Here is a 10,185-nt window from a genome sequence, read left to right on the forward strand (position 1 = left end):
TCATTCTTATATCCTTTGTCTTTAAGAAAATCATCAACATAGTTCAAAGGAGTACGAGTTCCTTTTAAGGCACGATATAGCTTGTAAATATAAGCGGGCTTTTGAACTCTTACGAGTCTCGCATCCTCGATGATTTCTTCTTGTTGTTGATGATCAACGCCTTGAGGACTAGATGGAGGAGAATGATGCTGCTGAGAATGTTGTGGGCTCGGTTGTTGTTCTGGAGACACTTCTTCTTCAGTAAGATCGAAGTGCGTAGGCCCCTCACTCATTCGCCGTGGTCCCCTGCTTGCGATTCTCGAAGACTTTCTTGAAGATGACATCTTTCTCAGTTTTTGGAAGATTCCTTGCTTGACTTTCCCAAGAAAGATGACAATTTTTTTTTTTTTGAAGATTAAACAGAGAAGACAAACGGGAATGGAGGATCGATGCTTTCTAGGGTTTTTGAGAGTAAAGTGAAGAGGAATCAATAATGCACGATCGGTTAAAAAGAGAGATAAACGAACCGTCACAAAGGAAATAAAAAGATGCCTTTTCAAAATAACTGTCTTTTTCCGTGAAAATAGTCATTTTAAAAATAACTTCTTTTTGGAAAAGGAAACGATGCAAAAATTACGCCGATTAAAGATAGCAATAAAACACGGTTACCAATCTTACCTTTTCAAGATAAGATTCGAGAGAGAGAGAGAAAGACTAACTTATAGTCTGACGGTCGTACCAAGACTAACTTACAGTTAAAGTCTTGTATGTCTGAGTCTGAAAGTCTTTAGACTTTGATCTCCTCATACCTTAAAATATTGAGTCTGGAACGGATGGTTTTGAACTGATTTTTCTCCAACGGCTTTGTGAATATATCCGCCAGTTGGTTCTTTGAGTCAACAAATTGAATTGAAACATCTCCATTTTGAATATGGTCTCTAATAAAGTGATGTCGAATCTCTATATGCTTCGCTCTTGAGTGTAGAATTGGATTTTTGGTGAGATTGATAGCACTGGTGTTGTCACAATTAATCTCCGTGCATGAGTCTTCAATTCCAAAGTCTCTCAGCTGTTGTTTCATCCACAGAATTTGCGAACAACAACTTCCGAGAGCTACATACTCGCTTCGTGAGAGAGCTACTATACTTTGCTTTCTTGAAAACCAAGAAACTGTCCTGCCTCCAAGTAGTTGACAAGTACCCGAGGTGCTCTTTCTATCGACTCTGCATCCAGCAAGGTCTGCGTCTGAATATCCAAGAAGAGTAAAGTCTCCCCTTTTTGGATACCAGAGACCAAAGCTTGAAGTTGATGAGATATATTTGATAATACGCTTTGCTGCATTTAAATGAGATTCTTTTGGGTTTGATTGAAATTTGGCACAGATGCAAACACTAAACAAAATGTCAGGTCTAGAAGCAGTAAGATAAAGAAGAGATCCGATGATACTCCTGTACAGCTTTTGATCGACTTTCTTCCCTTCTTCATCTTTGTCTATCTTCAAGGAACTTGACATTGGTATGTCAGCCTTTTTGCAATTGTCCAGACCAAACTTTTTGATAAGATCATTTGCATACTTTTCTTGATGAATAAAAGTTCCTTCCTCCAATTGTTTTATTTGAAGTCCAAGAAAGAAAGTTAACTCACCCATCATGCTCATTTCAAATTCTTCCTGCATAGTCTTAGAAAATTTCTTGCACAGACTTTCATTAGAGGATCCAAAGATAATATCATCGACATATATTTGAACAAGCAGAAAACTTTTGCTTTCTCTTTTAATAAAAAGAGTAGTGTCCACTTTACCTTTAACAAATCCATTTTGAATTAAAAACTTACTTAATCTGTCATACCAAGCTCGAGGTGTTTGCTTTAAGCCATATAAGGCCTTTTGAGTCGAATACCGAGTCGGTTTCCTTGGGTCTTCAAACCCGGTGGTTGTTCCACATAGACTTCCTCATGGATGAATCCATTTAGGAAAGCACTTTTGACGTCCATTTGAAATAACCTAAAATTTTTATGACAAGCAAATGCAAGTAATAAACGAATTGCTTCTAACCTTGCTACCGGTGCATAAGTCTCGTCATAGTCGATCCCTTCTTCTTGTGTGTATCCTTTGGCCACGAGTTTTGCTTTGTTTCTTACGACTTTACCTTTCTCGTCCATCTTGTTTCTGAAAACTCATTTAGCTCCAACAACCGATTTACCTTTCGGTTTTGGAGTTAATTCCCAGACATCATTAATTTTGAATTGTCTCGAGTTCTTCTTGCATAGCTTCAATCCAGCTTTCATCGGATAAAGCTTCTTCTATGCTCTTGGGTTCTATTTCAGAAATAAGAGCCACGGCACTAGACTCTTCTTGCCTTTTGGATCTTGTGCGAATTCCTTCATAGATGTCGCCAATAATAAGATCTTTGGGATGACTGGACTTATGTTTCTAGTTGTTGGTTAATTTATCAGATTGATGATCACTTCCTTCACTTGAATCTTCAACCGTCACTTGTTGCTGATCCTTCAAAGTTTGAACTGCTTCTTGAGATTTAGACTTTGTAGAGTCTGGAGCAGATTCAGTCTCTTCGAGATGAGTCTGAATGAATTCACTTTGTGTAGAATCTTGGAATTTGACATTCATTGATTCTTCCATAGTTTGAGTCTTCTTGTTGTAGACTCTGTACGCTTTGCTTGTGGTTGAATATCCAAGGAAGATGCCTTCATCTGACTTTTCTTCAAACTTACCAACTCGATCATTTGCATTTTTCAATATGAAACATTTGCATCCAAACACATGAAAATATGAAACAATTGGCTTCTTTTCTTTAAATAGTTCATAGGGGTTTTTTTTTTTCTAGAATAGGCCTTAGAAAGACTCTATTGATAATATAACATGATGTTGAAACTGCTTCAGCCCAAAAATGCAAAGAGATATTACTTTCAATTAAAAGAGTTCTAGCCATTTCTTGAAGAGATCTATTCTTCCTTTCCACGACTCCATTTTGCTCTGGAGTATATGGAGAGGAGAACAAATGTTGAAAACCAGATTCATCACAAAATTTTGTAAAGTCTTGATTTTCAAATTCACCTCCATGGTCTGTTTTTATACTTGAAATGACATACCCTTTTTCATTTTGAACCTTCTTAGCAAATTTTTCAAAGTAAGAGAAAGTTTCAGACTTACTTGCCAAGAAATATACCCAAGTAAATCGTGAGTAGTCATCCACAATTACTAGGCAATATTTCTTACCTCCAATGCTCTGCGTTCTTGTTGGTCCGAAGAGATCCATATGCAAGAGCTGCAGTACACGGTTAGTGGAAACTTGATTTATTGGTTTAAAGGAATTTCTTACCTGTTTTCCCAATATACATGGTGTACATAGATCGGACTTTTGATATGATAAATTGGGTAGACCACGAACAAGCTTCTTTGCTGAGATTTTGGCTATCTGCTTCATGTTGATATGCCCAAGCTTTTTGTGCCATAAGTTCGCTTCGTCTTGGATTGAGATTAGACATTGCGATTCATCTGGTTTCACATCCAAGAGGTAGATATTCCCATGTCTTCGACCCATGAATGACTCGAGTAGAGTCTTTATGGTTCCCGAACAAATACCCTCTTGAAAGTTGATTCTAAAACCGGCATCACAAAGCGGCCCGATGCGAGCAGATTGTAATTGAGCCCTTCAACTAAAGAAACATTGCTTATTGTGAGGTTCCCAATCTTTACAGTTCCAAATCCTACTATTTTTCCTTTGCTGTTTCCTCCAAATGAGACTTTTCCACCATTCATTTGAGCGAGCTTTATGAAGTAATTTGAATCCCCTGTCATGTGTCTCGAGCATCCACTATCCAGATACCATTTTACTTTTTTTTTTGATAGTGACTTGCATTCAAAAAGAAACTCAAGCTTTCTTTGGTACCCATATTTTCTTGGGTCCTTTTGAGTTAGTCTGATATACGGTTTTTGCCCAGACTTTATTGACAGGTCTCCAAACCATAGGACATTCTTTCTCAAAATGATCTGTACTATTGCATTTTGAACATCTAAGAGCATTGTGATTTACTGGTTTTACAAAATTCCTTTCAAAATGATTTTTGTAGGCATCTCTTGTGGGTCTTTGCTTGATCCTTTCCTTTACTTTAGGAAAATCAATTAAAGGAATGGTTTTTGGTCATTCCCAAACCAGATTTATTGAAATAAGGTTTTGAACAGAAAGTATTTTCTCCAGTTTTCAGAACCTAGAGAAAATCTTTTGGAAATATTTGAAATATCCTTTTTTAAGAATGCATTTTCTTTTAAAAGATTATTTTCACTTTCTTTGAGAGAAGAAACATTTTGGTCTAAGCATTTCACTTTTTCCTCCAAAGCATTCTCATGTTGTTTTAAAGTAGAATTTTCTTTTTTGAGTTCGGAAATTCTTTTAAGAGAAGTCTTAAGACTAAAACATAATTCATCAATGTATTTTGAAACTTTAATAGGGATTTTGAAGTTACTTACCTCGAATTCACTTTCTGAATCAGTCTCGGAGTTTGATTCTGAATCCGATTGTGCCATTAGACATATGTTGGCATAATCATCATCACTATCTTCGCACTCTGTATCACTCCAGGTTTCAGCTTTGAGAGCTTTTCGATATCTTTCAGTTTTTCCTTTCTTCTTTTCGAAGAGGGACGGTTGGGTACGATGTGTCCCTTTTTTTGCATTCAAAGCAGACTACATCTTTGTTTGATTCATCATCTTCAGCAGACTTGGTCTGTTGCTTCTGAAAACTTTGTTTCTTTGCATTGAATCTTCTTCCTTTTCTGTTTAGCTTTCTGAATCTTTTTATCATAAGAGCAAGTTCTTCATCATCCATGTCGTCTTCAGAATCTGTTGCATCAGAATCATCATTAGATTTTAATGCAATAGATTTCTTACCTTTAGGGTCTTCGTCTTCATTGATTCGTTCCACTTCATAAGATTGAAGAGTCCCAACCAACTCATCGACAGACAGTGGCATGATTCTTTGGGTCTCTTTGATTGAGGTCTTTATGTGATTCCAATCCTTGGAGAGTCCACGCAGCAACTTGTTTACTTTCATGGGATCAGAAATTGGTTGACCTTGATTTTCAAGACCATTCACGATATCTGTAAAACGACTAAACATGTCAGTTATAGATTCTCCTGGTTTCATTCTGAAGGCTTCGTATTGACCGAGAAGAATGTTGATTCTTGTCTCTTTCACTCGATCGGTTCCTTCATAAGTAATGTGTAATCTATCCCGAGACTTCTTTGGCTGTATCACAAGAAGATATTATGTTATATTCAGTAGGTGATAAAGCACAATATAAAGAATAAATTGCTTTTGCATCAAGAGCTTGTCTCTTGATTATCTCTTCTTTGAGTCATTTCGCTAGACTCAACGAGTCTTTTCCTCTTTCGAGACGAGACAGAGCAGCTTTGGGAGCGATTCCTTTTTCTACAACGTCCCATTCCAGAGGATCCTTTGATCTTAAGAACGCCTTCATCTTGTTTTTCCATATGTTGTAGTCCTTTCCATCAAAGTAAGGCGGTCTGGTGTTGCTTTGCCCTTCTACCAGCCCTGGAGCCAACATACTAGCCATGGATCTTTTACTCTGAAGTAAAACACTTCAAACAAAGTGAGCACACGAGCTCTGATACCAATTGAGATAGCTAGTATAAGCACCTAGAGGGGGGTGAATAGGTGCACAAACAATTTATCGAGATACGGAAGCGATTCTTGGCAAATGATAGAAAGGAAGTTTACTATGATTAAAGTAAAGAGAGTAAGGAAGAGAAAATTGAACACAGGATTTATAGTGGTTCGGCTTATTCCAAGCCTACGTCCACTCTTCCGCACTGACAGCCCACCGGCTGGATTTCACTATGATCAAAAGAGAAGTTACAGCACAGCTTTGCCTTGATTCCACAGTGTAGATGTTCTACCACACCTCCTCAAGGTTTCTCACAAATATAGACTCTCTTTTGTATACAAGTATTCGCTCAAAGTGATTGTCTAAACAACAAGGAGCTTCAGACTTTGGAATTCTTCTATCGCGCGCTCCTCGAACAACTAAGAACGTCTTCCTTATATACTCCTTTATGCCATCATACCCGTTGGCACTTACCAAAGGAATTCCTCCAATCTACCCGTTGGACGGAATCAATTAGGAAGATTGTTTGAGCTATTAAAGGAACGTGTCGATAGCCCATCAATCTTGTTCGCCCATACAATCAGGATCTCGGTTTCCATAAGTAGAACCTTCCAAGAATATTTAGGCAATCATCGAATCAATCTCGATCAATCAAAGGATTCCGTTACGTCTTTTCCAGCCACGAGATCTTCTCCAGTTGATAAGGTTGAATCCTTAACGAAACATCTAGTTCTGGATAACCTTTCTTCAACGGATTAGAGATTATCAATGAGGATAGACTTTGAGTCTTGAGTCTGGCTATCCGGAGGTCTTCAGACTTTAAATATCAGAGTCTGCAAACCTTCAGACTAGACTGATGGAAACGTTTTGTCAGCTTCAAAACACTTCAAGAAGATTTCTCCAACATGTTCCTTGCATGGAACACTACATTGTCTACAGTCTATTGGTTGATGAAGATTTTCCATTAATTATAGCAGCCACATGCTCTTTTTAGCTGCCATTCCTATTGCTCTATACTTAGTTTTTGTTGTAAACAATGACACAATTGGTTGTCTTTTATTGCACCGTGATACTACTATTGATCCTAGATTAAATATGTACCCATTAGTTAATCATCGTGCATCACGACCTCCAACAAAGTTAGCATCATGATGACCTAATACCTCACACAGTGCATCTTTCTTATATAAGAGCCCAAAGACAAATTTACCCTGTATAACCTGAGAATGTGCTTTAGTGCATCCAAGTGAGGCTTTCGCGGTTGCTCCATAAATCGGCTTGCTTCGCCCTTGGGAGGGCTTTCCCGTAATCTCCACTCTCCCTCTTTTTCTCTTTCTTTCTATCTTTTTTGTGAAGACTTAAAGTCTATATATTGTGTAAAGTTAGGTTTCTCATTCCCTAATTCAATTACGTGGGCTCTTTTCTGCCATATTAATGGGCTTGACTCTTATTTTAATCCTTATGGGGTTAATAAAATTAAGCTAAAAAAGTTATATCTCTAATGCAATTATCTGGGCTTAACGTAACTCATTAAACTCAGAACCCCACTTGTCAAAAAAAAAAAAAAAATCAGAACTCCCCATTTCTTCATGTAATTTTCGGCTATTGCATGATTCTATGGGCTTCAAATTTTAATTCCCTCATGGGCCCAGCCCAGATGAATAATTGAGCTTAAAGCCTTTTACTTAAGTTCATCAACGCTAGTTCACATTATATGCAATTTTATGAGCCTATATATTAATGCAAAATAATCCGAATAGTTATATGCAATTTAATTTTTTTTTTTAGGGAGCAAGGTCGATCTCTAATTTTATAAGAAATTATTAGTTAAATGGATTGTCAAAATTCAGATGTCTACTATTGTTAAAGTGTGTGTCCCTATTTGTCATCAAATTCAGATTGTGCTTCCTTTCACTCATAAGGGTTGCATGACCCTCAATCAATAGCTGTTGGGATTGCTTGACCCCCAGCATGCAACCTTGCAGTGCTCCTCTCATTGTTCGTCGTTTCTTTTCAAATATCTGTCTTTTGCTTCTTCTTTTTTCAATATTTATGTTTTTGGTATTTGTTATTTGTCAATTTTTTTTTCGGTAAATGTCACTATAGGGTCCTGTCAGCATTAAATGGCGACTCAATGGCCATTTTGGCATTTCTATCTATACGTTAGATAGAATGATCGCTTCAAACAAAAAAACAAGTAGCTTAGGGGTCCAATTACAAAAAAAGAAATAATTCAGAAACCTCTAGCGCTTTCACTTTTTTCTTTCACACATATATTTGCGCGTTTTCCTTTCGGATGATCCGAGGAAAGCGAAAATGAGCAACGACAGGAAACATCATAGGGGTCATGCCCATAGTTTCATAGTTGGTACGAATGGACGGAATCGTGGAGAGGAGGTTCAACTCAAGCAGCCCACGAAAGCCGTCGCACGTGGGAACAGGCCTGTTCTGTACTCTCTGGACTGTGCCTTTGAATTCGCCTCGTCCTCTGATTGACGGCCATTCCCAAAATTGTCCAGCCCTTTGACGGAACGAAGTTGATTTATCTGTAGCATTTCACGCATGTGTTATCATGTCCGGGTTATTATATTGGCGTTATACATGACCTCGCGCTTTATTAGGTAATAAACTTACGTTTTTATGTCGATTCTGAATGTGTTCACATATAGATTTATGGCACTTTTGTTTATTTGATATGAAATTTTAAAATAAATATAGGTTATTCTAAAGCCCCCGGTCGTTGAGGGATTTTGGTTTTGTTATGGTTCCAAGACCTTATAAAATAGATTTCAGATTCTAAAAACTTACAAGGAGTGCCCTACAGGATAAGTTTTAAGGTACGGCAATACTCTACTCGTCCAGTGTTCATTAGATTAGGGCCTCAGTGAAATTAGGTACCTTTTCACACTTTTTTTCTTATGACTAGGAAGCCAAATCGTGGAAAGGGGAGTCATTGCTCATGAAATGCTCCACAAAACCAATGAATCAAGTGAGAGACACGAGCCATACTTAAGTTGGGGGAACAAGCTTGCAAATGCTTCTAATGTCTATATGCCATGCAATTTAATGAAAACACGATACATTTTAATGAAAATTATTTACTTTACTTTTTTACTTATTATTATTTTTAAAACCTTTTGTTTAGAGACTAATCCCTAGTTATCCATGCAATTACCATCTAATAAAAATGGCAAAATTTAGGTGTTAATAGTACCAAGGTCCTCAACTTGGCCTTTATGAACTTGAGCTCAGGTAATAGGGATTCGAGCTCGAGTATTGAGTTCCCACACTCAGCTTTTGTGGACCTAGGCCCAAGTACAAGGGCATCGGGCATGGACACCGAGGCTTCGGGCCTAGCCTTTATGGACTCTAGCGCCAAAACTAGAGGCCTAGGTCAAGGCATTAGGGTCCCAAGCTTGACCTTGATGGACTTGGGCACTGGCATTGAGAATCTGGGCACCAGCATAGGGGTCACGAGCTTGACTTCGATGAACCTATGCCTAGGTGACAAAGACATGGTTGCGATGCCAAGGATTGGCGAACAAACATTGGGATTTCCATGTTCAAGCATTGAGTTTCAAGTCAAACACCGATACCTAATCATATTTTAAATATTGATTTTTCGTTGACTAGGAAAATATTTTTTTATTGACCTATAAATGTCAAAAGATATTTTCCATGAAATAAATGAAGTATAAGAGAAAGCTCTTCCGAAGGCAAGGGCCATAGACCCGAAACAATCAAAGCCACAATCATGTGGACTCACTTGTGAGGCTCACATGATTAGGGTGCGCATTACAAAAATTCTGGAATAGAAATTGATTTATGATCATAAATTGATTTATGATCATAAATTGATTTCTCAATTTTTATTTCAGAAATTGAGAAGTTAAAATTTTTAGATTTTGATTTCTTCTTCAAATCTATTTTTGGAATAGAAATTTGTTTTAGAAATAGAAAAATCAAATTGCGTTATCAAACAGATTTCTGTTCCAAACCTGCTCCGAGGAACAGAGAAACAGAGAAATAGAGAAGTATAAATTTTATCATGTGCGCCCTTAACATCTACGATGGAATCGGTTTATGCGAAACACGATCATGGTAAGAATTTAAGAATTTGCCCATGTGATAATTCGTTTCCTAGCAAAAATTGGAGCTCCCACATGCATACTAGAATTTGAGAGTAATATGCCTGTCTACTTGATTCCTTGACATCCCTGCTAACAAATGGACACTAATTTCACCACCGCCTGCGGTGGCGTCGCTGGCTCGGGCTCTCTCCCTCTCACTAAAGGGAGGAGTTCGAATCCCAGAGGCGTCGCTAGGGATTCTTATGCATGATGTCGGGGTGGTGGGTCCTTCAGCGTCACACGCATCACGGCTGGGTTGTAGGTTGTCATTTGTACAGGGTTTCCTGGGTTACCAAAAAAAAAAAAAATGGACTCCAATTTCCTTCTCTACGGGCGCAGCAAAATATATTGCATCATCTTGAGATCACGTAAGTCAAGTTTATTTGAACCATTGATCATGTAAATCTGAACACATAGTAGTTCTGATGATCTT

This window comes from Eucalyptus grandis, chromosome 11, assembly GCF_016545825.1.
Source record: "Eucalyptus grandis isolate ANBG69807.140 chromosome 11, ASM1654582v1, whole genome shotgun sequence".
Taxonomy (NCBI): domain Eukaryota; kingdom Viridiplantae; phylum Streptophyta; class Magnoliopsida; order Myrtales; family Myrtaceae; genus Eucalyptus; species Eucalyptus grandis.